Here is a 21,916-nt window from a genome sequence, read left to right on the forward strand (position 1 = left end):
TCACCACCTTATCAAAATCACTCAGTCAGCTTGCCCCATCGTATCTCACTTTACTAATCCCGTACTATAACCTAGTCCTGAAACTGGCTCGCTGTGCCCCAAGATCATCTATCTCGTCGCCGATCCCTTTCCCACATTCTCCCCTTGTCCTGGAATTACCTTCTCCTCCATGTAAGCCTGACCATCACTCTCTGTACCTTCACATCTTCTGCAAGAGGCCTTCCCCGATTAAAGCTTTCTTTCCCTCATCTTGCTCGTTCTTCTATGTCTGCTACGCACTTCGACCTGTGACCTTTGACATTTGATTTTCACATACAACCCCCGCCCCAATCTCACAGCACTCTAAGGTAGTTATGGGTAGATAATGTGTCTGCTAATTCTGTTGTATTTTACTTTCCCCAGGGCTTAATATAGTGCTTTGCACACAATTAGTGCTCAATGAATACAATTGATTGATTGATTGATTGAACCCACAGGCACCCATAAACCCCATGAGATGGATTTGGATTACTGGAGCAATCCATGTGGATAATCAATCAATCAATCAATCCATTATATTTATTTCCTCTTTTCTCACTTCCTTCTGTGTCACCTTATATTTGGACATGCAATCCCTTCCTCATCCTAGCCTCACAGCACTCACATACATATCCGTATTGCATTTATTTTTATTTGTGAATTTGTTGTTGCAGGAAACATGTCTACCACCTCTGTTACACGCTGTTCTCCCAAGTGCTCTGTACAGTGTTCTGCACAAACTAAGCACTCAATAAATATTATTTATTGATTGATTATAATCCAAGCATTGTAATAAGCACTGGAGTAGATACAAGATAATCAGTTTGGACACAGTTCTAATCCCAGATAGGCCTCACAGACTAAGTAGGAGAAAGGACAGGAATTGAATCCCCATTTTGCAGCTAGGACACCAAGGCCCAGAGAAGTGAAGTGGCTTTGCCAAGGTCATAGAGAAGAAAAATGGCAGATCTGGGAGTACCACCCAGATGCTCTTAGTCCCAGGCCAGTGCTCCTCCCTCTAGGCCATGCTGCTTACACTACTACTGTTGTTGCTCCTCATTCTCCTTCTCCTCCTCTTTTTCTTCCTCCTCCTCTTCACCTTCCTCTTATCTTCCTTCTCATTCATTCATTCAATCATATTTATTGAGCAGTTACTGTATGCAGAGCACTGTACTAAGCGCTTGGGTAGTACAAATTGGCAACATATAGGGACGGTCCCTACCGAACAGTGGTTTTACAGTCTAGAATGGGGAGACAGACAACAAAACATATTAACAAAATAAAATAAATAGGATAAATATGTACAAATAAAATAAATAAATAAATAGAGTAATAAATATGTACAAACATATATACATATATACAGGTGCTGTGGGGAGGGGAAGGTGGTAAGATGGGGGCAGGGGGAGGGGGAGGAGGAGGAGAGGAAGGAGGGGGCTCAGTCTGGGGATGCTCCTCATCCTCCTTATTTCTCCTCATCTCTCTTCTTCCTCTCCTCCTCCTCCCCTTCCTCCTTCTCTTCTCCTTTTCCTCCCTCTACTCCTCCTTTTCCTCCATCTACTCCTCCTTTTCCCTCCTCCTCCCCTTTTTCTTCCTCCTTTTATCCTCCTCCTCTTCATCTTCCTCTTTTCTTCCTCCTCCTCATCCTCCTCATTTCTTCCCCTCCTCCTCTTTTTCTACCTCCTCCTCCTTTTATCCTCCCCCTCTTCATCTTCCTCTTCTCTTCCTCCTCCTCCTCATGTCTACTCTCTTCCTCCTTTAAGTCCTCCTCCTCAAGCACCGACTGATCAGGGAGACCCAGAATTTTTAAAATAGTGGGAGCAGTTCCAGGATAGGGCAGTGTAAAAGGGCTATTCTGAGGAAGACATCTTCCGTTTACATTCATGTTATCAATGACTAAGTAATATACAGATTTTTCGCTGAAATCAGTTGGACTGAGTTGTGCAGGTCGGGAGAGAAGCAGAGGAGCCACACAATGCCTGGGAGATGCCCAGTGCATTGTGACGTCTGAGCATTTCAGCTAATCAGAGCGAAGATGGGGAAATATTCTGAGAAGACTCACACCGCATGGTCCGCATAATAATAATAATAATAATAATAATAATGATAACTTTGGTATTTGTTATGCGTTTACTATGTGCCAAGCACTGTTCTAAGCGCTGGGGGAGATATAAGGTAATCAGGTGGTCCCACGTGGGGCTCACAGTCTTAATCCACATTTTCCAGATGAGGTCGTTGAGGCACAGAGAAGTTAAGTGACTTGCCCAAAGTCACACAGCTGCTAAGAGGTAGAGGCGGAATTAGAAACCATGACCTCTGACTCCCAAGCCCGCGCTCTTTCCACTGAACCACGCTGCTTCACGCTGCAAGGGGAGACTCCAAAGCTCTCTACTGGCTCAATTCATTATCATTCAAGTGAATGCTATTTAATGAGGGTTTTTCTCCCAGAGGTTTTGTGCTGAACGAGTCTGATGAATAGAACACTTAATTGAACGAGTGTGGTGAGGACTTTCGTTTTCCGATTTAAAACGATAAAGACACCGTCCCTGGGTGGGCTTGAACCACCAACCTTTCGGTTAACAGCCGAACGCGCTAACCGATTGCGCCACAGAGACCTGCTCTGAAGCGGTAACCTTCAGTAATTAGGTAATCGATCAGTTCCAATATTGTTCTATCAATAATTAAATTTATTGAACGTTTACTATATCCAAAGCACTGTTGGGTGTGTACTTTCTGTTCAACTCTGTATTAAGTTCTAAGTCAATACAGCATGATCTGTTCTTGAAGATGCTGCAGATATTTCATTGTTTTCCCTTTACTATTAGAGTTATAACAATAATAGTAATAAAGACGATAATAATAATGCTAATAACGACAATTATGGCATTGGTTCAGCCCTCACTATGTGCCAGGCACTGTACTAAATGCTGGGACAGATACGCAAAGGGTTTGCAATCTTAATCCTCATTTTCCAGATGAGGAAACTGAAGCGCAGAGAAGGAAATAGACTGGCCCAGGGTCACATAACAAACAAGTAGAGAAGCAGCGTGGCTCAGTGGAAAGAGCACGGGCTTTGGAGTCAGAGGTCAGGGGTTCGTATCCCGACTCCGCCACATGTCTGCTGTGTGACCTTGGGCAAGTCACTTAACTTCTCTGAGCCTCAGTTACCTCGTCTGTAAAATGGGGATTATGACTGTGAGCCCCACGTGGGACAATCTGATTCACTTTGTATCCCCCCAAGCGCTTAGAACAGTGCTTTGCACATAGTAAGCGCTTAATAAATACCAACATTATTATTATTATTATTATTAAGTAGAGAAGCCGGGATTAGAGCCCAGATCCTTGCTCTATCCATTGTCACGCTGCTTCTCTAATTATCTAGCATATAATTATCAACAATAATAACTGTGGTATTATCATAGTTGCTACACATTTACTTCATCCAAAGCGCTGTGCTAAGAGCTGGGGTAGATGCAATGCAATCAGAATGTACTGGGATTTAGAAACGTCGAATTAATTAGGAATTTGTTTTTACAAAGAAAACTCCCTGAATAAATCGCGGTTTCCCTCCACCTCTCAGCCACAGTTTTACCCTCCCTGACACGAAATAGTCCCATTTTCGTGCTGTCACAAGGAGGTGAAAAGATCTGTCGTATAGTTCCTTGTTAGTACAGTGATATGAGTATAATAATTGTAATAATTGTGATATTTGTTAAGTGCTTACTATGTGCCAGACACTGTACTAAATCGCCTGTCACATGGGAGAGCGGGGTTTTTTTGCTCGTTTGTGTGTTGCTATCCTGATCCTGAACTTTAGTCTATGCAGAGTGAAGATATCAAATCAATCAAGCAAGCAATCGCATTTACTTAGCAATCCCTGCCCACAACGAGTTTATAGTCTAGAGGCTATGCTTCGAAAGTAATTTGAAATAACATTTCGTAACATGAGGGAAATTGACTAAAGCATTTTGGGGGGATTTGAAATATAAAATCAATGGGGGCCTTGGATCTCTATGCAGACTTAACCTCCAAAAACCAGTGATGCATTGGCCGGGAATCGAACCCGGGCCTCCCGCGTGGCAGGCGAGAATTCTACCACTGAACCACCAATGCTGTTAATATTTATCCTCCCACGTAGCCTTAACACTGAACTTGAATACCGAATACGGGATTTGAACCCATAATAATAACAATGGCATTTATTAAGCGCTTACTATATAATAACAGTAATAATGATGGCAATTATTAAGCGCTTACTATGTGCAAAGCACTGTTCTAAGCGCTGGGGGGGATACAAGGTGATCAGGTTGTCCCACGTGGGGCTCAGTCTTAATCCCCATTTTACAGATGAGGTAACTGAGGCTCAGAGAAGTTAAGTGACTTGCCCAAGGTCACACAGCAGACATGTGGGGGAGTCATGATTAGAACCCATGACCTATGACTCCCAAGCCCGTGCTCTTTCCACTGAGCCAAGGCAAAGCACTGTTCTAAGCGCTGGGGAGGTTACAAGGTGATCAGGTTGTCCCACGGGGGGGCTCACAGTCTTAATCCTCATTTTCCAGATGAGGTAACTGAGGCCCTAGAAGTGAAGTAACTTGCCCAAAGTCACACAGCTGACAATTGGCAGAGTCGGAATTTGAACCCATGACCACTGACTCCCAAGCCCGGGCTCTTTCCACTGAGCAACACCTCCCTATTTTCAGGGCTGAACCCTGAACCCGACTACAATATCCAACCCCCTCCCCTTCCCTTTCCCCCAGCTCATTCTGGCCTCCCCCAAACTCACCTCCGACTCCGCTGCTGTCCTGAACAATGACCCGTTTTGGAGCGTTTTAGCACCTCCTTTCCCTCACTTAACTGTTGCTTCAAAACACCTGCCTCAGGCCTTCATTTCATGCCTTCAATAACCTCCTCTTGTTGGCCAGACAAATTTTTCCGCCTCTATCGATCCCGAATAATGTCTGTGTAACTATGCGTAAGAGCACTGTACTGAGCTGTGAGAAAGTATACTAGAACTCGTACACTAGACCCCCTCCCAAGAAGCTCAAACTCTAGGTGGGGTATATGTGTAATTGTCCTTTCAATTAAAGTCAAGTCTCTTCACTTCTCTGTGCCTCAGTAACCTCATCTGTAATGATAATAATAATAATAACTGTATTTGTTAAGTACTTACTATGTGCCAGGAACTGTACTAAGCGCTGTAAAAGGGCATTGAGACTGTAAGCCCCAAGGGGTCCAACGCTATTTCCTTGTATTCATTCATTCAGTCGTATTTATTGAGTCCTTACTGTGTGCAGAGCCCTGTACTAAGCACTTGGAAAGTACAATTTAGCAATAGAGACAATCTCTGTCCACAATGGGTTTACAGTCTAGAAAACTTGTATCCACCCTAGCGCTTAGTACAGAGCCTGGCACAGAGTGAATACTTAACAATCCGCTTTATTGTTAATTGGTGTTATTATCATCATTATTATTACAGCGTGGCCTAGTGGAAAGAACACGGATCTGGGAGTCTAATCCCAGCTTCATGGTCACACCTGCTTTGTGACTGTGGGCAAGTCACTTAACTTCTCTGTGCCCAAATTCCCTCGCCTACAAAATGGGTATTCAATACCTGTTCTCCCTCCTACTCAGTCTATGAGTTGCATGTAGCACCATGACTCCAGCGTTTAGAAAAGTGCTTGGCATATGGTAATCGCTTAACAAATACCACCGTTGTTATTATTATCGTGTATCCCCCTCAGCTTTTAGTACAGTTCTGGAGATTTGAGCCCGTCTTCTAGACTGTGAGCCTGTTGTGGGGTAGGGGTTGTCTCTATTTGTTGACGAATTGTAATTTCTAAGCGCTTAGTACAGTGCTCTGCACACAGTAAGCGCTCAAAAAATACGATTGAATGAATGAATGAATGGTTAAGGTTTCTGTCTCCCCCTCCAGACTGTAAACTCGTAAAATAATAATAATAATAATGTTGATATTTGTTAAGCGCTTACTATGTGTAAGGCACTTTCTAAGCGCTGGGGTAGATACAAGGTAATCAGGTTGTCCCACGTGGGACTCACAGTCTTCATCCCCATTTTACAGAGAATTTAAGTGACTTGCCCAAAGTCGCTGAGCATCCCCATTTTACAGATGAGGGAACTGAGGCCCAGAGAAGTTAAGTGACTTGCCCAAAGTCGCTCAGCTGACAAGTGGCAGAGTCGGGATTTGAACCCAAGACCTCTGACTTCAAAGCCCGGGCTCTTTCCACTGAGCCACGCTGTAGAAGGTAGGGAAGGTGTCTGATCATGGTGTTGCATTATACTCTCCCAAGCGCTTAGTACAGTGCTCTGAACATAGTAAACGCTCAATACATACCATTGATTAATTGGTTGATAAATCATTTCGGCTAGGGAAGTATTTTACAAACATTTCCTTATCTTCTTGATCACATGACAGTCTCTGCCTATAGATAATTGCGATTAGGCACTGAAAAGTCCTCTCCCAAATTGGCCGGTTAGCTCGGTTGGTTAGAGCGTGCTGCTAATAACGCCAAGGTCCCGGGTTCGATCCCCGTACGGGCCAGTTAGGTTTTGATCCACCTTCTTTCAATTCTAAAGTAGTAACACAAAGCTGAGAATAGGACAATCAAACCAGGAAGGTGACGGCCCTTTTCCTTAATTGGTATCCGAAAGCTTTTTGCCTTCTGGAAATGAAAACCTGGAAGTCTCCCCTCTGCTCCGAATTTGGAAGGTGAAGAAAGGAGAGACGAGAGCGAATGCCAGAGCAGGGAACGGTCTTCCTCTTGTCTGTATTTTATGTCGTGGGTTCTAATTTTCTGGATGCTAGTCTGCTGTGGGCAGGGATGGTCTCCATTTGTTGCCGAATTGTACTTCCCAAGCTCATAGTACAGTGCTCTGCACACAGTAAACGCTCAACAAATACTATTAAATGCATGAATAATCCTGCCTTCATCACTTGTCAACTGTGTGACTTTGGGCAAGTCACTTCACTTCTCTGTGCCTCAGTTACCTCATCTGTAAAATGGGGATGAAGACTGAGCCCCACGTGGGACAACCTGATTACCTTGTATTCATTCAGTCATTCATTCAATCGTATTTATTGAGCGCTTACTGTGTGCAGAGCACTGTACTAAGCGCTTGGGAAGTACAAGTTGGCAACATATAGAAACGGTCCCTACCCAACAACGGGCTTACAGTCTAGAGAGGGGAGACAGACAAGAAAACAAAACATGGGGGCAGGTGTCAAGTCAACAGAATAAATAGAAGTAAAGCTAGATGCACATCATTAACAAAATAGAATAGTAAATATGTACAAGTAAAACAATTAGAGTGATAAATCTGTACAAACATATATACAGGTGCTGTGGGGAAGGGAAGGAGGTAGGGCGGGGGAGATGGGGAGGGGGAGAGGAAAGAGGGGGCTCAGTCTGGGAAGGCCTCCTGGAGGAGGTGAGCTCTCAGTAGGGCTTTGAAAGGAGGAAGAGAGCAAGCTTGGCGGATGTGCGGAGGGAGGGCATTCCGGGCCAGGGGGAGGACGTGGGCCTTGGGTCGACGGCAGGACAGGCGAGAACGAGGCACAGTGAGGAGTTTAGCGGCAGAGGAGGGTGCGGTATGGGCTGGAGAAGGAAAGAAGGGCGGTGAAGTAGGAGGGGGCGAGGTGATGGAGAACCTTGAAGCCGAGAGTGAGGAGCTTTTGCCTGATGCATAGGTTGACTGGTAGCCACTAGAGATTTTTGAGGAGGGGAGTAACATGCCCAGGGCGTTTCTGCACAAAGATGATCCGGGCAGCAGCGTGAAGTATAGACTGAAGTGGGGAGAAACAGGAGGATGGGAGATCAGAGAGGAGGCTGATGCAGTAATCCAGTCGGGATACAATGAGAGATTGAACCAACAGGGTAGCGGTTCGGGATAGGATGAGAGATTGAGCCAGCAGGGTAGCGGTTTGGATGGAGAGGAAAGGGCGAATCTTGGCGATGTTGCGGAGGTGAGACCGGCAGGTTTTGATGACAGATTGGATGTGAGGGGTGAACGAGTGAGCGGAGTCGAGGATGACACCAAGGTTGCGGGCTTGTGAGACGGGAAGGATGGTAGTGCTGTCTACAGTGATGGGAAAGTCAGGGAGAGGGCAGGGTTTGGGAGGGAAGATAAGGAGTTCAGTCTTGGACATACTGAGTTTTAGGTGGCTCTTATCCCAGTGCTTAGAACAGTGCTTGGCACATAGGAAGCGCTTAACAAATACTATCATTGTTATTATGTAGTGTCTCCCTCTCTAGTCTGTAAGTGGGCAGGCATCGTGTCTACTAGATCTACTGTACCCACCCACCTCTGCACAAAATAGGTGTGCAATGAATAGGATTGATTGATTGACTGATTGATCAGTTGGAGAATGTGGCATGTGTCCTGGTGGGTCACGGTGGTTGGGGACTGCAACAGGTCTGAACAGGATCTGGGAATCCCAAGGGTGACCGGAAGGTGAAGGAGAAGAAGGAGGAGGAAGAGGAGAAGGAGGAGAAGAAAAGGTGTTGGACGGGAGTAAGGGGGGGCGGGTAAACCTCTCACCAAGAAAAACTGCAACCCCACAAGGTCTTGAATCCTGAACCTTCAAGGTCCTATTGAAGGCTCACCTACTCCAAGAGGCCTTCCCAGACTGTCCCCTTTTCCTCAGCTCTCCCTCCCCTCGGCATCGTCCCGACTCTCTCCCTTTGCTCTACCCACCTCTCCCTGCTCCACAGCACTTGTGTCCGTATATATCTATAATTCTATTTATTTATATTGATGCCTGTTTACTTGTTTTGATGTCTGTCTCCCCCCCTCTAGACTGTAAACTCAGTGTGGGCAGGGATTGTCTCTATTGCTGAATTTTACTTTCCAAGCTCTTAGTACAGTGCTCTGCACACTGTAAGAGCTCAATAAATACGACTGAATAAATGAATGAATGAACCTGCTGATGTTGAATCAGACACCTTAGCCAGTAGGTCAGCAGATCATATCCTAAAGGGCATCAGGACGCCTCGAGTGAACTAATAATAGTAATAATAGTAATTATGGTACTTGTTAAGCGCTTATTATATGCCAAGCTCTGTTCTAAGTGCTGGGGTAGATACAAGTTAGTCAGGTTGGATGCAGTCCTTGTTCCACATATGGTTCACAGTCTTCAACCTCATTTTACAGATGAGGTAACAGGCCCAGATAACTGAAGTGACTTACCCAAGGTCACACAGCAGACATGTGGCAGAGCTGGGATTAAAGAGGCCACCCTACAACTGTCTCCCCCTGGCCAGGCCTCCTTCGGACGCCACTCAATAAATCAACCAGTCTTTCAATCATTCACTCAGTCGTATTGATTGAGCGCTTACTCTGTGCAAAGCACTGTACTAAGCGTACAGTAGAATACGTGGAGAAGAGTGGAAACTTTCGCTTTTTTCTTCTAAATCTTCTCCCTGCCCCTATCTGATCCAAGCTCGACTAGACTCTTCATTGCTGCGGTCGCGACCCCCAGGGCCGGGGCTGTCCTGGGAGGATCAGGGGGCTGCCGGGATGGTGGTTCCGGCCATATCAAACCCTGGTCTTCTCAGCTGCGGGCTGATGACGGTGGAAACATTGTTCCCGGGAACCCTTGGATGAGGAAAAATTAAATAAAAAAAATTAAAATCGAGTGTTTCCGCCCGGTTTCGAACCGGGGACCTTTCGCGTGTGAGGCGAACGTGATAACCACTACACTACGGAAACTCATACCTGCTTCCACCCTCCCTATCTCTCCACTGATGGCCGCTGAGCTACAGCCAACCAAACTGATTTTTTTTCTAATAATAATAATGATAATAGCATTTTCTTAATTGCTGACTATGTGACAAGCACTGTTATAAGCGCTGGGGTAGATTCAAAGTAATCAGGATGTCCCACGTGGGGCTCACAGTTTTAATCCCCATTTTACAGATGAGGTAACTGGGGCACAGAGAAGTCAAGTGATTTGCCCAAAGTCACACATCTGATAAGTGGCGGAGTCAGAATTAGAACACACGACCTCTGACTCCCAAGCCCGTGCTCTTGCCACTGAGTCACGTCAATCAGTGAATCCAGAATAATGATTATAATAATAATAATAATGGCATTTATTAAGCGCTTACTATGTGCAAAACACTGATTATGTACAAGATCACTATACTAAGCGGTGGGAGAGTCCAAAATAGCTAGAAGGGACACACAAAGTTGTCCTTTGTGACTGTTGTCATTGTTTAATGCTTGCAATGCCCGCGGCTGTTTCCACTTTGGCTTCCTCATTTCTCGTTCCTTATGGAGCTGGTGATCATCTGGGACAAGAACTGTGACAGATAATAACAATAATAATAATGGTACTTGTTCAGCTCTTGCTATGTGCTAAGCACTGTGGTACATATAAGTTAATCAGGTTGGATGCAGTCTCTGTCCCACGTGTGGCTCACAGTCTCAATCCCCATTTTAATAATAATAATAATAATAATAATGGTATTTGTAAAGGGCTTACTATTTGCCAAGCACTGTTCGAAGCGCTGAGATGAGGTGCAGATGAGGTTAAAGATGAGGTAAGTGAAGTACAGAGAAGATAAGTCTTCATTCATCCATTCAATTGAATTTGAACACTTAGTGTGTGCAGAGGACTGTATTACGCCTGGGGAGGGTACGATGCAACAAGAAACAGATACATTTCCTGTCCACAGCTAGCTTGCATTCATTTATTAAATCGTATTTATTGAGCGCTTACTGTGTGCAGAGCACTGTACTAGGCGCTTGGTAAGTACAAGTTGGCAATATATAGAGACGGTCCCTACCCCCCAGTGGGCTCACAGTCTAGAAGGGGGAGATACAGCCCGGGTGGGGGGAGATACTCATTGTTGTGGATTTCTTGTCCCCCCAACCATCACCTGATCGTTGGGGAGGGATGGCGCAGGTGTCGTAGTACCCTGGTAGGGTTAAGTAGGAACGGACTCAATAAAAACGAGCCAAAGAGCAGGAAAGAAAGAAAGTGGCTGTCTGCCCGTTCACCCCAGTGGGATACGAGTGGCTGTCTGCCTGGTTTTTATTGTTACACAGCCAATTAGCAACACAGGTGTGTGTGTGGGGGGGGGGGGGGGGGAGGTGCGCGCCTAATCGCAAGCTCCTGTATTTTGTCATCGAGTAGACAGCCGTTTTCCGTTGGTGAATCCCGGTTTTCTGTCATCGGGTAGACAACCATTTTCCGCTCGTGTGACCTAGCACAAGAGGCCAGGTCCTGTGCATGAGGCGGATGGGTGGCCTTGCACAAGATGGAGTCGGTCTTGCCTTGCACAAGATGGAGTCAGTTTTGCCCTGAACATCATCAGTACAAATATATAAATTACAGATATGTTCACAGGTGCTGTTGGGATGAGAAGGGGGAAGAACAAAGGGAGGAAGTCAGAAAAACGCTGAAGGGAGTGGGAAAAGAGGAAAGGAGAGGCTTAGTCTGGGAAGGCCTCTTAGAGAAGATGCGCCCTCAATAAGGCCCTGTTATGCAACACTACAGCGCCGTAGACCTTCAGTTTGGTCAGAAGTCTATCTCACTGCCACCACACACTGTTTTGACCGCCTTCCATGGATGTGCTGTCTTTCTTCATTACGTTTTCTACTGACTTGTCTCTCATGATGTCATTGAGTCGTGTGCTGCCTGGGTAACAAGAATTCTGTGACAGCGTTTAGCTCTGTTTGGCCAACACCAACTTTTAGTTGTGTGAAAGTCTTCCTTGGTTTCCGCCTGAATATCACCTCGGTTCTCTTTAAATATATTATCAGTCCCTTAAGCCTGGTTGTTTCAGGGCAGCGGTTTTCCACCATTTGCGCATAGCATTTCTGGGATAGAGTTGTCTGGTGATCGTGCTGTATTGTGTACTGTCCCAAGTACTTAGTACGGTGCTTTGCAGTGAGTAAGCACTCAGTACATACCATTGATGGATCGATTATTATTATTATTATTATTATTATCCGTTATTATTACTAACAACAAATAACACAACTCCAGTAGAGTAAGCAGAGACGATTCAGAGTAGTAATATTTATTGATGCCTCCTTCCTTGGGGTCTAGACATTTAATTGAACCATAGGCAAAGTAGACTGTGAGCCCACTGTTGGGTAGGGACTGTCTCTATATGTTGCCAACTTGTACTTCCCAAGCGCTTAGTACAGTGCTCTGTACAGAGTAAGCGCTCAATAAATACGATTGAATGAATGAAAGAATAAAGCCTAGCTCTTTCAAGGAAATAATTTACACACATTTCCATGTCGTCTTGATCGCTTTCAATTTCTTGAACACAGATAATTGCGGCTAAATGACCTCTGTAGTGGCCGGTTAGCTCAGTTGGTTAGAGCGTGGTGCTAATAACGCCAAGGTCGCGGGTTCGATCCCCGTACGGGCCATCTATGTTTTTGATCCGATTCACTTCGGCTCTAACTGGCTACAATCTGCAGCAACTTTGCGAGCATTTTCCTTCCCTGCTATCTTACGAATGTTCGACCGATCAGCCCCCGCCAATTTTAATAACAATACTTGTTAAGCGTTTGCTATGTGCCATGCACTGTTCTACGCACTGGAGTAGACCCTGGTTAATCAGTTCGGACCCATTATCTGTCCCACATGGGGCTCACACCCATAATTTTTCAGATGAGGTAACTGAGTCCCAGAGAAGTTTAGTGGTTTGCCCAAGGTCACAAAGCAGAGTTGTGGAGGAGCTGCGATTGGAATCCAGGTCCTCCTGACTTTCAGGCCTTGCCACGCTACTTCTTGTTTATTCTGGAAATGACAGGATGGAAGTTTCCTCCAAGAGGCCTTCCCAGACTGAGCCCCACTTTTCCTTCTGTGTCACCCTGACTTGCTCCTTTTGCACATAGTAAGTGCTTAACAAATATCATTGTTATTATTATTATTCCCCTCTCTCAGCCCCACAGCACTTATGTGCATATCTCTCATTTTATTCATTTATATTGATGTCTGTCTCTCTCTCCCTGTCTGGACTGTAAGCTCGTTGTGGGCAGGGAATGTCAATGTTTATTATCTTATTGTACTTTCCCAAGAGCTTAATACAGTGCTCTGCACATAGTAAACACTCAATAAATACGATTGAACGAATGAACACTCTGCACACAGTAAGCACTCAATAGATACAATTAAATGAATGAATGAATGAATTTATTTGTATTGATGTCTGTCTCCCCCTCTAGACTGTGAAATCGTTTTAGGCAGGGATTGTCAATGTTTATTGTTGTTTTGTACTTTCCCAAGCGTTTAGTATAGTGCTTTGCACACAGTAAGCGCTCAATAAATACGATTGAATGAATGAACGAATGAATGATTGAATGAATGAATGAAGTCTCCCCTCTGGGCCCCAGTTTGGAGAGCGACAAAGGAGAGAGGAGGGGGCCATAAGAGCTGGGATTATAATTCCTCTTGTCTGTATTTTATTTTAGTATCTGTCTCCCTATCCAGCCTGTGCCCCAGTTACCTCAAGTGGAAAATGGGGATTAAGAGTGTGAGTCCCCCGCGGGAAAAACTGATTAACCTGTATCTATCCTAGCGCTTAGAACAGTGCTTGGCACATGGTAAGCGCTTAACAAGTACCATAATTATTATTATTATTAAAACCCTACCGAAGGCTCACCTCCTCCTTCCCAGACTAAGCCCCCCGTTTCCTCAGCTTCCCCTCCCTCTGAGTCGCCCCGACTCGCTCCCTTTGCTCTAACCCCTTCTCCCCGCCCCACAGCACTTGTTTATGTATGTACATATCTATAATTCTATTTATTTATATTGATGCCTGTTTACTTGTTTTGATGTCTGTCTCCCCCCCCCCTTTAGACTGTAAGCCCGGTGTGGGTAACAATTGTCTCTCCTTATTGCTGAATTGTACTTTCCGAGCGCTTAGTCTAGTGCTCTGCAACCAGTAAGCACTCAATAAATACGATTGAAGGAATGAATGAATGAGTAAATATAGTCTGGAGGTGAAGGGAAAGAAGGAAGAAGAGGAAGAGAAGAAAAGAGAACTTCCAAACAGGTAAAAATTGCAACCACGAAGGGACTCGAACCCTCAATCTTCTGATCCGGAATCAGACGCCTTATCCATTAGGCCACGCGGTCTCCCATTTAGGGGATGTGTGATTTGGTTGAAAGAGTGAGGGCTTGGGAGTCGGAGGTCATGAATTTTGATCCCGCTCCTCCATTTGCCAACTGTGTGACTTTGAGCAAGTCACTTAACTTCTCTGTGCCTCAATTACCTCATCTGTAAAATGGGGATTAAGACTGTGTGCCCCACGTGGGACAACCTGATTACCCTGTATCTATCACTGCGCTTAGAACAGTGCTTGGCACAGAGTAAGCGCTTGTCTGTCTCCCCCTACTAGACTGTGAGCCCATTGTTGGGTAGGGATCGTCTCTATATGTTGCCGACTTGTACTTCCCAAGCGCTTAGTACAGTCTCTACACATAGTAAGCGCTCAATAAATACGATTGATTGAATGAATGAATGAAATACCATCATTATTTATTAGTAGTAACCGCTCAGCGTTGCTCCAGTGAGCTACTAAGGAGATTCCACCAACTCTCTTCTCCGGCGAAAACTTCCAAAAAAGAAAACTACACCACAAAGGGACTCGAACCCTCAATATTCTGATCCGGAATCGGACGATTTATCCATTAAAACTGCAGAGTTTTCACCCGGTTTCCAACGGAGAACGTTTAGCGTGAGAGGTGAAGTTGATAACCATGACTTTAAGGAAGGGTCATTTTATATAATTGCCCTTGCAAACCTATCAGAAGACCTATGAATCAAAGTCACATAAGTTCTGACAGGTTCTACCTTATGGGTAGATGGACTCTGACACAGTTGCCGTGAATCCAGCACGATGCCGACGCTAGGCCGCGTAGCGCCAACGGTCTCCGTATTAGCAGTGGAAAAAATGCCAAATCCAAAACAGGGACATGGTAAAGTGGAGTTGAGATGGGAGGGAGGAAAAAGAACAACCCGCCCGCACAGGGACTTGAACCCTGGACCCTCAGATTAAAAGTCTGATGCTCTACCGACTGAGCTATCCGGGCTTCGGAATGCCATTGTTGTAAGAACTCTTTAGACTGTAACTTAGCGTCTTCTCCTTGAAATTTGTTGTTTGTCTGCCTCTATAGGCTTTAATCTCCCTGAGAGCATGAATCGGGCTACTATCTACTTGGCACTCTTCCAAGCACTTGGAATTAAGTATTCGAATGTAAATGAAACGTAAAAGATGGGTACGTAAGTGTAGGGGGCTGGAGAGATGATTACACAAGTGCTACGTGGCAGTGGAGGGTGAAATGGGGTTGGGAGATAGTGATGATGATGATGGTTTTGTTAAGGGCTTACTATGTGCCCAGCACTGTTCTTGAGAGATTAATCGGGGAAGGCCTCCTGGAGGAGATGTGATTGGAGAAGTTCCCTGAAGATGGTGCTTTGCTCCCAATAAGCGCTCAATAAAGACGATTGAATGAATGAATGAATGAAGGCAGCCTCCTCGGAGTTCCAGGGAATGACCCCACGGGGTCCTCCTGCCTGTTGCTGTTTTTTTGGTCCCGTCCAGGAGTCTAGAGTTTTCCAAAATTTGGAAACACAAATCCTTCCTTGGAGATTCTTTTCCTTCACCGGAAGTGGCAGAATCCTATTGCGTGCCGGCTCGTTGGTCTCGGGGTATGATTCCAGCTTAGGGTGCGAGAGATCCCGGACGAGCCCTTTTTAATTAAAAAAAATGATTTTTCTTGAGTGGGTTCTCAGCGCAGTGCTCCGCACACAGTAAGCGCTCAATAAATACGATTGAATGAATGAATGCCTCCCCCTCTGGTCTGTAAGCTCGTTGTGGGCAGGGAACGTGTTGTAATAATAATAATAATAATGATGGCATTTATTAAGCTCTGTTCTAAGCGCTGGGAGGATACAAGGTGTACTCTCCCAAGCACTTAGTACTGTGTTCTGCACACAGTAAGCACTCAATAAATATGATTGATTGGTTGATTGTTTCTCCTATTTTGCCCCCTCCTCATTCTCCTCCTGTCCCTCTTCCTCCTTCTCCTTCTGTGCAAGTCACTTAACTTCTCTGTGCCTCAGTGACCTCATCTGTAAAATGGGGATTAAGACTGTGAGCCCCACGTGGGACAACCTGATTACCTTGTATCTACTCAGCGCCTAGAACAGTGCTTGGCGCATAGTAAGCGCTTAACAAATACCATCACTATTATTATTATTATTCTCCTCCTCGAGCATGCAAGAATCAGGGAGACGCAGATTTTTTTTATAATAGTGGGCACAGTTCCCGGTTAGAGAACAGTGTCCCCCGGGCCTGGAATGCCCTCCCTCTGCCCATCCGCCAAGCTAGCTCTCTTCCTCCCTTCAAGGCCCTACTGAGAGCTCACCTCCTCCAGGAGGCCTTCCCAGACTGAGCCCCTTCCTTCCTCTCCCCCTCGTCCCCCTCTCCATCCCCCCAACTCACCTCCTTCCCTTCCCCACAGCACCTGTATATATGTATATATGTTTGTACATATTTATTACTCTATTTATTTATTTATTTTACTTGTACATGTCTATTCTATTTATTTTATTTTGTTAGTATGTTTGGTTTTGTTCTCTGTCTCCCCCTTTTAAACTGTGAGCCCACTGCTGGGTAGGGACTGTCTCTATATGTTGCCAACTTGTACTTCCCAAGCGCTTAGTACAGTGCTCTGCACACAGTAAGCGCTCAATAAATACGATTGATGATGATGATGATGATGATAAATAATATACCAATTTCTCCCTGAATCGAGTTATACAGTTAGGAAGAGGAAGCGGAGAAACTGTACCACGTTTGAGAAGTTCCTTGTGCTTTGCACATCAGAGTATTTTAGCCATTCAAGGTGAAGATGAGTAAATATTTTACAAAGGCTCACCCCGAAAGAGGGGACAGTTCGATTCAGGACCTCTAATGTCACAGCCAATCAATCAGTGCTATTTATTGAATGTTTTCCCCAGAGGTTCTGCTGCTCAAGGAGTCCGGTAAATATAAGAGGGTGAGGGAAAAATGAAAAATTGACCTTAATCCGTCCCTGGGTGGGCTTGAACCACCAACCTTTCGGTTAACAGCCGAACGCGCTAACCGATTGCGCCACAGAGACACGACTTCTGCTTGTAACCTGCATTAATTAGGTAATCGATGAATTACAATGTTGTTGGATGTATGGCATTAAATTCTGAGTTATTACTATTATTAAGAATTATTAATTAATAATAATAATGGTATTTGTTAAGCGCTTACTATGTGCCAAGCACTGTTCTAAGCAATAGGGGGATTGGGGGATAAACAAGGTAATCAGGTTGCTTTAAATGGGGCGCTCAATCTTAATCCCCATTTTACAGATGAGGTTACTGAGGCACAGAGAAGTGAAGTGATTTGCTCACAGTCACACAGCTGACAAGTAGCAGAGCGGGATTAGAACCCACGACCTGACTCCCAAAACCGTGCTCTTTCCGGAAATTATGCTTCAAAAGTAATCTGAAACAGCATTCCGTAACATGGGGAAAGACGCCTAAATCATTTTGGGGGGATTTGATACCAAAATCAATCTGGGCCTTAGACGCTTTATGCAGTTCCGATAATATTTACTAAACCTGTAAAAAGTTTTAATGCATTGGCCGGGAATCGAACCCGGGCCTCCCGCGTGGCAGGCGAGAATTCTACCACTGAACCACCAATGCTACATATAAAGCGTTTGCCACGTGGCCTTATGAATGTCCTACAAGCTCGGGCAGATTTTTTTTTTAGCACTGCTGTGCTTTTTAGCACCGGGAGTTACACGGAAAAAGTTACTCACCGACCTGCCTGAAACCTGAACTTGAATACAGGCCCTCTCTTCCCCCTTATCACCCCCCAATCCATTCCATCCTGGCCGCCCCCATCCCACCTCCGGCTCCCCAGTTTTGCCCACTTCCCCCTAACCTGCTTCCTTTTCTCCCCCTCCCTGCTTCTACTGGCCTGCGATTGCTGTCCTGAACGATGACCCGTTTTGGAGCTTTTTAATGCCTCCTTCCATCGACTTAACCTCTGGTTCAAAACTCCTTTCTTGGGCCTTCATTCCAGAGCCATCAGTAAATAGGCACCGAATCGAGACAGGGTCTTGGAATCCACTCAGAAAAAAAAATAGAAACAAATTTATTTTTTTTAAAAAAGAGGGCTCGTCCGGGATTTGAACCCGGGACCTCTCGCACCCTAAGCGAGAATCATACCCCTAGACCAACGAGCCGATGGGAAAAGGTTTCGTAGTTGTAGTTGATGAGGCGAATAGGTGTGGCCTGCACTATGTAACGTTCTTAGGGCGGGTTCCTCGGTTGCAGGGAAGAAATCGCAAACGGGCAGCTATTTTACCAGCCAATCGATCGCATTTATTGAGCCCTTACAGCGCGCAGAGCACTGTACTAAGCGTTTGAGACAGGACAATACAAAACACTGTCTGCCACGTTCTCTGTCCACCCTGCTCCCCAACTTCATTCATTCAATCCTATTTATTGAGTGGTTACTGCGTGCAGAGCACTGTACTAAGCGCTTGGGAAGCACAATTCAGCAACAAATAGAGACAATCTCTCCCCCACAACAGGCTCACAGTCTAGAAATTTGTCTACAGTGTGACTCTGGGTAAATCACTTCACTTCTCTGGGCCTCAATTCACTCATCTGTAAAATGGGGATTAAGACTGTGAGTCCCACGTGGGACAGGGACTGTGTCTAACACGATTTGCTTATCCATCCCAGTGCTTAGTGCAGTGTCCGGCACATAGTAAGCACTTAACAAATACCATAATAATAATAACTACTTGGGCCCGTCCAGTGGTACAGGGCTGCCAACGCATCTACACAGCCCCAGCTCCAAAACTTAAGGTCTTTAAATATGTACTGTGATCCAGCGCTTAGAACTGTGCTTGGCACATAGTAAGCGCTTAACAAATGCCATCATCATCTCCAAGTATGTACATATCTTTAAATTAGATGTTATGAATTATTTCTTTATGTTATTGAGAGCCTCCCCCTGTAGACTGGAAGGTCACCGTGGGCTGGGAACTGGTTTACACTGTAAGGTCGTTGTGGACAGGGAATATACCTGTTTATTGTTGTATTGTTCTTTCCCAAGAGATTAGTACAGTGCTCCGCACACAGTAAACACTACCAAAACTACTGTGCACGTGTTTTTGTTCATACCACCTATAACATTTCTTTAATACAGCGATCAGAAGCCCGGATAGCTCAGTCGGTAGAGCATCAGACTTTTAATCTGAGGGTCCAGGGTTCAAGTCCCTGTTCGGGCGAATAAGCTTTTTTTCCTCTTCTATAAGAGAAACTCGTCTCAAATCCACCACCCAGTTTTTTTAAAATGGTATTTGATAAGCTTTTACTCTGTGTCAAACACTGTTCTGAGCGCTAGGAAAGATACAGATTAATTACATTGGACACAGTCCCTGTCCTGCATGGGCTCACAGTTTAAATAGGAGGGAGAACAACAGAACTGAGGCACAGAGAAGTGAAGTGAGGTGAGGTAAGAGGGGGCAAGGTGATGGAGAGCTTTAAAGCCGATGGTGAGGAGTTTTTATCTGATTGATGAAGAGTGCTTTGAAGCTTTCAATTCATCTCTCTCTTTCCTGGTTCTCCACTCTCTTATGCCGCCACATCCCAGCTCTCGCTTTTAGTTACTCTCAAGGCTCTTACTGCTCTCCTCGGACGCCAACCTCTCCCTCACACCCTCCCATACTCCCTGGAATTTCCTCCCCACTCACATCTGGCAGACCACAGCTCTCCCCTTCTTCAAAGGCCTTCTGAGATCTCACCTCCTCCAGGAGGCCTTCCCTGACGAATCTCTCATCTTTCCGCCTTGGTTCTCCCCAACTGTTGCCTTGGCCCTCCAGCGGCACCAGAACACCGAATTACGCACAACCACCCAGTAGCACTTATTTCCCTATATTATATCCACTTTTGCTTCCCCTGTGTCCCTTTCCCCAACAAATGAGGCAATAAGGGCTTAATCAGGGAAGGCCTCTTAGAGGAGATGTGCCTTCAATAAGGCTTTGTAGGGAGAGAGTGTTATTGCCTATTGGATATGAAGAGAGGATAGAAGCAGCGAGGCTCAGGCTTTGGAGTCAGAAGTCATGGGTTCGACTCCCATGTCTGCTGTGTGACTTTGGGCAAGTCACTTAACTTCTCTGAGCCTCAGTTACATCATCTGTAAAATGGGGATTACGACTGTGAGCCCCACGTGGGACAACTTGATCACCCTGTATCCCCCTCAGCGCTTAGAACACTGCTTTGCACATAGTAAGCGCTTAACAAATGCCATCATTATTATTATTAAGACAGAGGGTGTCCAGGCCAGAGGCGGGACACGGGGGAAGGGTTGGCAGTGAGATAGACAGGTCCAGTGAGTAGGTTGGTATAAAAAGAGAGAAGTGTGTGGACTGGGTTGTAGGAGAGCAGAGAGGTGAGGTAGGAGGGGATGAGGTGGTAAACTGCTTTAAAACCAAAGGTAAGGAGTTTCTGTTTGATGCACAGTCGAGTGTCCAGGACTGAACTCCTTGTCTTCCCTCCCAAACCCTGCCCTCTCCCTGACTTTCCCATCTCTGTTGACGGCACTACCATCCTTCCCGTCTCACGAGCCCGCAACCTTGGTGTCATCCTGGACTCGGCTCTCTCGTTCACCTCTCACATCCAAGCCGTCACCAAAACCTGCCGGTCTCAGCTCCGCAACATTCCAAGATCCGCCCTTTCCTTTCCATCCACACCGCTACCCTTCTCATTCAAGCTCTCATCCTATCCCGTCGGGACTACTGCATCAGCCTTCTCTCTGATCTCCCATCCTCGTGTCTCTCCCCACTTCAATCCATATTTCATGCTGCTGCCCGGATTGTCTTTGTCCAGAAACGCTCTGGGCATGTTACTCCCCTCCTCAAAAATCTCCAGTAGCTACCAATCAATCTGCGCATCAGGCAGAAACTCCTCACCCTGGGCTTCAAGGCTGTCCATCACCTCGCCCCCTCCTACCTCACCTCCCTTCTCTCCTTCTCCAGCCCAGCCCGCACCCTCCACTCCTCTGCGGCTAACCTCCTCACTGGGCCTCGTTCTCGCCTGTCCCACCATCGACCCCCGGCCCACGTCATCCCCCGGGCCTGGAATGCCCTCCCTCTGCCCATCCGCCAAGCTAGCTCTCTTCCTCCCTTCAAGGCCCTACTGGGAGCTCACCTCCTCCAGGAGGCCTTCCCAAATTGAGCCCCTTCCTTCCTCTCCCCCTCGTTCCCCTCTCCATCCCCCCCATTTTACCTCCTTCCCTTCCCCACAGCACCTGTATATATGTATATATGTTTGTACATATTTGTTACTCTACTTATTTATTTATTTATTTATTTTACTTGTACATATCTATTCTATTTATTTTATTTTGTTAGTATGTTTGGTTTTGTTCTCTGTCTCCCCCTTTTAGACTGTGAGCCCACTGTTGGGTAGCGACTGTCTCCATATGTTGCCAACTTGTATTTCCCAAGCGCTTAGTACAGTGCTCTGCACACCATAAATACGATTGATGATGATGATGAGTGGGTTACGGATTGGAGGTACTCGAGGAGTGAGAAAACGTTTTTGTAGAAAAATGATATTGGGCAACAACTTAAATTTTCTGCTCCTCATTTCACTCATCTGTAAAATGGGGATTAAATTCTCCTCCTTCCAACTTGAACTGTGAACCCCATGTGGGACAAGATCTGTATCCAACTTGGTTATCTTGTATCGACCCCAGCACTTAGTACAGTGCTAACCACGTAGAAAGCACTTAACAATTACCATAATTGTTATCAAATGACATGACAGGATCAGGAACCCTGGCGACCTGG

General features: G+C 45.6%; 11 non-coding genes across 11 annotated transcripts; 3 read left to right on the forward strand and 8 right to left on the reverse strand.

The window, feature by feature from the left end:
* Positions 1-2,559: 2,559 nt before the first annotated feature.
* Positions 2,560-2,633, reverse strand: TRNAN-GUU. Its single transcript has one exon. It is a non-coding gene; the product is annotated as a tRNA-Asn (tRNA).
* Positions 2,634-4,060: 1,427 nt separating this feature from the next.
* On the reverse strand, positions 4,061-4,131 carry TRNAG-GCC. The gene has a single exon. It is a non-coding gene; the product is annotated as a tRNA-Gly (tRNA).
* A 2,375-nt stretch (positions 4,132-6,506) lies between these two features.
* TRNAI-AAU lies at positions 6,507-6,580 on the forward strand. Its single transcript has one exon. It is a non-coding gene; the product is annotated as a tRNA-Ile (tRNA).
* Positions 6,581-9,674: 3,094 nt separating this feature from the next.
* On the reverse strand, positions 9,675-9,747 carry TRNAV-CAC. Its single transcript has one exon. It is a non-coding gene; the product is annotated as a tRNA-Val (tRNA).
* A 2,605-nt stretch (positions 9,748-12,352) lies between these two features.
* Positions 12,353-12,426, forward strand: TRNAI-AAU. Its single transcript has one exon. It is a non-coding gene; the product is annotated as a tRNA-Ile (tRNA).
* Positions 12,427-14,064: 1,638 nt separating this feature from the next.
* On the reverse strand, positions 14,065-14,137 carry TRNAR-CCG. Its single transcript has one exon. It is a non-coding gene; the product is annotated as a tRNA-Arg (tRNA).
* Positions 14,138-15,021: 884 nt separating this feature from the next.
* Positions 15,022-15,094, reverse strand: TRNAK-UUU. Its single transcript has one exon. It is a non-coding gene; the product is annotated as a tRNA-Lys (tRNA).
* A 2,002-nt stretch (positions 15,095-17,096) lies between these two features.
* Positions 17,097-17,170, reverse strand: TRNAN-GUU. Its single transcript has one exon. It is a non-coding gene; the product is annotated as a tRNA-Asn (tRNA).
* Positions 17,171-17,679: 509 nt separating this feature from the next.
* On the reverse strand, positions 17,680-17,750 carry TRNAG-GCC. The gene has a single exon. It is a non-coding gene; the product is annotated as a tRNA-Gly (tRNA).
* Positions 17,751-18,223: 473 nt separating this feature from the next.
* TRNAP-AGG lies at positions 18,224-18,295 on the reverse strand. The gene has a single exon. It is a non-coding gene; the product is annotated as a tRNA-Pro (tRNA).
* Positions 18,296-19,278: 983 nt separating this feature from the next.
* TRNAK-UUU lies at positions 19,279-19,351 on the forward strand. Its single transcript has one exon. It is a non-coding gene; the product is annotated as a tRNA-Lys (tRNA).
* The last annotated feature ends 2,565 nt before the right edge of the window (positions 19,352-21,916 follow it).

The sequence above is a fragment of the Tachyglossus aculeatus genome, chromosome Y4 (assembly GCF_015852505.1).
Source record: "Tachyglossus aculeatus isolate mTacAcu1 chromosome Y4, mTacAcu1.pri, whole genome shotgun sequence".
NCBI classification, from domain to species: Eukaryota; Metazoa; Chordata; class Mammalia; order Monotremata; family Tachyglossidae; genus Tachyglossus; species Tachyglossus aculeatus.